Below are 5,669 nucleotides of genomic sequence, written 5' to 3' on the forward strand. Positions count from 1 at the left end.
TTATGTATTGAAGTCAATGGGGAGAGAAAACTTATCTTTCGATCCGGTTTGAATTGTGCCACGAATTACACATATGATGTTTGTCAATCTTAAAAGATAATTTCCATGTCAAAAAGTCACAGTTTGTCATAAAACTGTTGAAATATAAGACTATGAAAAATACGCAACTAGAAAGACTACAAATCCCAGTAAGTGATGTCATAACTGATGTCACAATTGTTTTCCTCCACTAAATATAAGAGATAGATAACAGGGCTCTCAAGTTTTGAACAGAGTTCAGAGTGAGATTTTGGCAGCGGCGGGGCTTTGGGTGGGGACGGTGGTCTTATCTGATAAATGACACATAAATTCATACAAATAAAAACATATTTATTTCATTCTTAGTGAAGGGATGTGTGTGTGTGTGTGTGTGTGTGTGTGTGTGTGTTTTGTTGTAGGTGTTGGTGGCAACCCTCTCCGCGTCGGCATTAGAGTGAGGGAGCACTAGAACAAGTTGAGCTATTTTAGTGAGCCTCCCAAACTGGCTCAAACCGGTCACCTTTAAAAAAAGGAACCAAGAGACTCTATTACTCAAATGCTTTGCTTTTGATTTCAATTGATTATGTGTATGTCATGTGGTGCCAAATATTTCTTACCTTGCACTTGATTGAGGACATACTCCCCCAAAACTCCTCAACATTAAAGGTGGTGGGATCTTGGGGCATGGGGATATCCATCAGCTGATATTCCAGGAACTCCTCACACACCTGTCCTGTTCCTCCGGCCCATGGAAAGGTAGTAGTTCCTGAAATCTAAAAAGAGCACCATGTGTAAAGAACTGATTAATGTATTCAATCAAAGTATTGAAATCCTGGAAAATGTTGAAACCCTTACCTGTCTATTAGTGCTGGGGGGAAACGATTATTTCGAAAACGATTAATCGGGCGATTATTTGATCGATTAGTCGACTAATCTAACGATTATTTTTCTGTTGTTCAATTCATAAAAAACGTAATGTAAAAAAAGTAATGTAAACATTTTTTTTTCCACGATACTGTGTCTCAGGGGATCTTAATATTTAACAAACTATTAATGTGTTATACCAGATTAACGGAAATAATCTCAGCTAACTGACGATACAAACCATGTTTACCAAAACAAAACACAAGTCTCATAAAAAGCATCTAAATGACCCATGAGCGAAAAATGCTAACGGACATTGGCACAGAACTCAAGATAAAAGTACCCTTATTACTTATCGTAGCTGCATATATAAAATATCCGATTAAAGCTGAGACTCCACAGATTATGTAGGTATATAGTATCATCACTGAGTGATCCGGACTCGCGACAGGGGAAGCAAATACAGTCATCACAACACGTACCTTTACAGAGCTTCTAGGGAGATCGTCTCACCACCGTAGCTGTCAATCTGATCAAAAGACGTGTTCAATGGCATTAAAATGAGAAAAAACGCGGCTGAATCGGTTAATCCATAGGTTTTTAACGTCTATGTATAAAAAAATGATTGAATTTATAATCCATAATTCCATTTTTATGTAAAAATCGGAGAGCAAATGCTAGCTGCTAATGGTAGCCACCACAGCTAGCTGCCGCTTTAAATGTTCCAACATAGCCGTTGTGCTTGGGTGATATGCCAACTCCATTTGGCAAAGACTGTAAATGACAATATCTTTGCGTTTTGGACTAACTTTAAAATATTCCCATGCTTTTGAAGACCGAGGGCGAGATGTTTTCGTTTGAGGGCCTCGTGCACAATCCTGTGAGGAGGAGGTGGTAGCCGTTTCAGTCTCCACGAACTGCTTGTTGCTTTGTTTACACACCCACGTGTGTGTAGCGACGCGTCGACGCGGAAATATGTCGTCGACGATATTTTGAAGTCGACGCTACAGCACTACTGTCTATAAAGTATAGGGCAGAATGTCTAAATCCTACCCGGATACAGCCATGTTATTTTCTAATTGGCTGTTCGATAGCTTACATTCTTTTGATTGGTTGATGCGTGGCTACAGTGATTCTGTACTAGTTTGTTTACAAAATTGCGGCGCAACTTGGTGGGCGGTACCCTGGAAAGAAATCTCTGCGTGAGAAATACAAGGTGTGGCGTGTGAGCGTGTGAATGGAGTGGAATGCGTGTGTCTCACGCCAAATGCGTGAGACTTGAGAGCCCTGAGATAAGATAACTTTAACAAGATGCCTGTGTGCTTAGTACCAGGTTGTTATCATACCAGCAATGGGTCTTGCTCGTTCTTTCGCTTCCCGCCTGATGAAAGGACCAGGAGTGGCTGGATCAAGTTAGCTACCTAGCTATCAGCTAGCACGTTAGTTAGCATTACAGCCTTAGCCTTGTCATTTGTATTAGCCTTTACATGAAGTAACATTAAGTAACCCAACATGTTAAACAGTAAGAGTAGTAGTCATATTTTGTGAACCCTTTGAAGAGTACTGTCACACCAGTGTGATCATTCTATAATACACCATTTAAGCCCGGGGGAGAAATGCTAACGCTACATTAGCATCAGCGATCTTTTCTACTTCACGCTATCTGCACAAATGGTTGACATTAAACATTAAAAAGACCAGCCAGTTTAGAGAGAATCAAAGGAAGGCAGGCAGACAGGAAGCTTTGCATGACATTCTTCTGGACGTGTTTGATTGTGGTGATAGTGAGGGTAGTAAATCATTTTGTTGACAAGACAGTAGTGACGGTGACGTGTGTTGTTCTGCTAGACCAGAGATGTAGTTCATTGAGCGTTTCACACGAACAAATGTGTTACTTCACAGTTCTACGACACATTATTTATTTTTTGACTGGCAAAATTATCTTTTAAATTGACAAACATCATATGTGTAATTCGTGGCATAATTCAAACGGGATCGAAAGATAATCTTTCTCTCTCCATTGACTTCAATACATAATTTTCCCGAAAAATAAGGTCCCATGGAGCTCCACCGGAAGGGGAAGGACTTGGCCACTCTATTAGGGTAGGTAAGAATGGGGAAACCAGCTCGAGTGCGCTAGAATTTGAAAGTACACAACCGGAAATAATCTGCCCCTTCCTTCAGACTTCCTTACAGAGCCCCTCCTCCAACACACACAAACGCGCACATGACCAATGAGGGCACGAGATAAGTTTGTGCACAGATGGAAGGCTGACAGGCAGGTAGGCCATCCAGTTATCTGCCGCGGCCGTAGTACTGTAAATTATTTTTACAGAACTACGGCTTCCACAAGGCAAGGCAAGGCAAGGCAAGTTTATTTCAACAAGTCCTCCAACTCATACGACCAAATGGGTCGATTGTTTAAGAACCTTATTACGACCAAATATGTCGTTTGTTCAAGCGCTTAATACGACCTATAATTACGTTTTAAAATTGTCGGCCTCTAGTGCTCCCGTTGAATGCAAACGTTACAGAGGGTTGTTTATTCACAAATAACCCTCTCTGTAAAATCCTTTTATATTTGATCCAATTAGTAGATAGGCTGTGTTTACACCATAAAGGTGCACAGACTTTTTTGTAGTTTTTAAAGATATTACTGATTTTCTGAACTACCTTTCCAACTCCTCATGCAGTTGACTGTTACAGGTCTATACAAGTTCATGGTACAATGCATAAGCTTCACATCGAGAGACTGAAACTGTATTTTCCTTTAACGTTCTGTTTTAATTTCCCAATAAAGTTTATAGTCATATTATGTACGATATTATTATGTTGTATTAACTAGACCACTGGTCTAAACCGCACCTCCTAGTGGTTAAAGCACGTTATTGAATTTAGTTGTAGAATAAGTTATATTTATTTAGTTATTGATGAAAACATTTAAATATTAAGAGTAGCCTACATACAAAATAGGGGTCAATGATAGAAATATAGAATGGAAAATATCAAGAAGATACTGTAGTGATCTCTACAATAAAACAATTTAGTGCAGGACGTCCAAAGATATTAACAGGAGGATGTGCAAAACAGACAAACTGATAAGGCTGAATTTTACTCAGGTGTAACTAAAGTCTGATTTAAGGGTTGTTTATATTTCACATCATTAATCAGAATCTGCAAAGTAACAAAAATAAATGTAGTAGAGTAAAAATACCAGGTTAACCTCTGAATTGTAGTGGAGTAGAACAAAGTAGTACATGCTGCTGTAACAAAAACATTTCCCAACTTGGGATCAATAAAGTATCTTATCTTAAGATGATCGATGGCTACTGCCATATTTGCTAAATGTGCATCTGAACCTTGACAAGTGCATGTTTCAGGCTTATCAATGAACAACAGGAGGGGTAGACATAAAACCATCTGTTAAATAAAGCTCTTCTGACCTTAGGTGTCATGTGGGTATATTATTTCACCATTTATTAATTATATGTTTTACAATTGATAACACCACTGTCTTTCGTATCCCCTAAACCTCCAGGGTATACACGTTTAATACTTCCAACTTCTAATTGTGGGAAATACGAAAACGTCTTATAAAGAGACGTGCCATATATTGCGAAACACACAATAGCCAGCATGTGTAGTTCTGGGGGGGGGGAAGCTGGAGCCGGGGGCTGGACCCGTCCAATTCCAGTTTTGGAAAGTCTGGCGTGGTTCCATTCCATTTCAAAGAGCTTTGACGCTCAGCGTAACCTTGTCGCACTGCCACTCCAACATCCAATCACAGGGCTTGATGACTAATCACGGGGTTTGTAAAGCAAGGCGGATGTTGTAGTCCCAAACGATAGCTGGGGATTCTGGGTAGTGTAGTGTCTTCGGAAACTGTAGTGTCTAAACTCCTAAAAAACTATTTGTTTCTCTGACTCGAAGGTTAAAAACACAAAAGCATTGTACACCATTTAAACCAATCAATATTGTGTAATTAACAAGGATAAACTGATGTTTTTTAGTGGATGAGTAATGCAGATATCACTGTGTAATTATTTGACAGTGAGGGGAATATATCCGGTTTTATTATGAAAACTTCGAGACCGGAAATACTGTTTTCACCCACGCTAACTTTACATGGAAGCTGCCGCATATACACGTTCTCCTGGCGAGACCTCAAATCATCTTTGTATATCTATCAAACTATAGATCCTACACATCCACTGGACGTAGATTATAAAAGTACAATATACACTTCTCGCTAGAAATCTAATCAAAAAGCATTTTAATGGCCAAACTGTTCTACAATTTAGGATTTTCCAGAGAGGGTTATTTGTAAATAAACGGGAGCATGTTGTTTCTTACACGACCACTAGAGGTGCTACACTTTAAAACGTGGCTATGGGTCGTAATCTAAGGTGCTTAAACAATCGACCTATTTGGTCGTTTTTTGTAGGAGGACAGGCTGGTTTATTTATATAGCACCTTTCAGCACCAGGCAATTCAAGGTGCTTTACAAAAATGAAAGACATCCAGACAAAGGCATTTCAAAACAGTAAAAGATAATAAAAGAAACATTAAAAGAAAAACAAAAAATGAAAGACATTAAGAAAATGGCATTTAAAATCAGTCATTAAAAAGAAAAGCTAATAAAATAAACATTAAAAGATAAAAGTTACAGTGCAGTCTAAGATATGAATAGTTCAATTATTTAGATTCTTGATTTTTAATTTATTCACAGAACCTCCCTTTGGAAATCCGAACATTTCCGTCCCGATTGTAAATTTAGACTAATTGTT

At 38.7% G+C, this 5,669-nt stretch overlaps 1 long non-coding RNA gene across 1 annotated transcript; it reads right to left on the reverse strand.

Annotated features, from left to right (window-relative positions):
* Positions 1–354: 354 nt before the first annotated feature.
* On the reverse strand, positions 355–734 carry LOC117460369 (uncharacterized). Its single transcript, XR_004553633.2, has 2 exons — positions 636–734; positions 355–538 (listed from the first exon to the last, which is right to left on the reverse strand). It is a non-coding gene; the product is annotated as an uncharacterized lncRNA (long non-coding RNA).
* Between the last annotated feature and the right edge of the window lie 4,935 nt (positions 735–5,669).

This window comes from Pseudochaenichthys georgianus, chromosome 16 (genome assembly GCF_902827115.2).
Source record: "Pseudochaenichthys georgianus chromosome 16, fPseGeo1.2, whole genome shotgun sequence".
NCBI lineage: Eukaryota > Metazoa > Chordata > Actinopteri > Perciformes > Channichthyidae > Pseudochaenichthys > Pseudochaenichthys georgianus.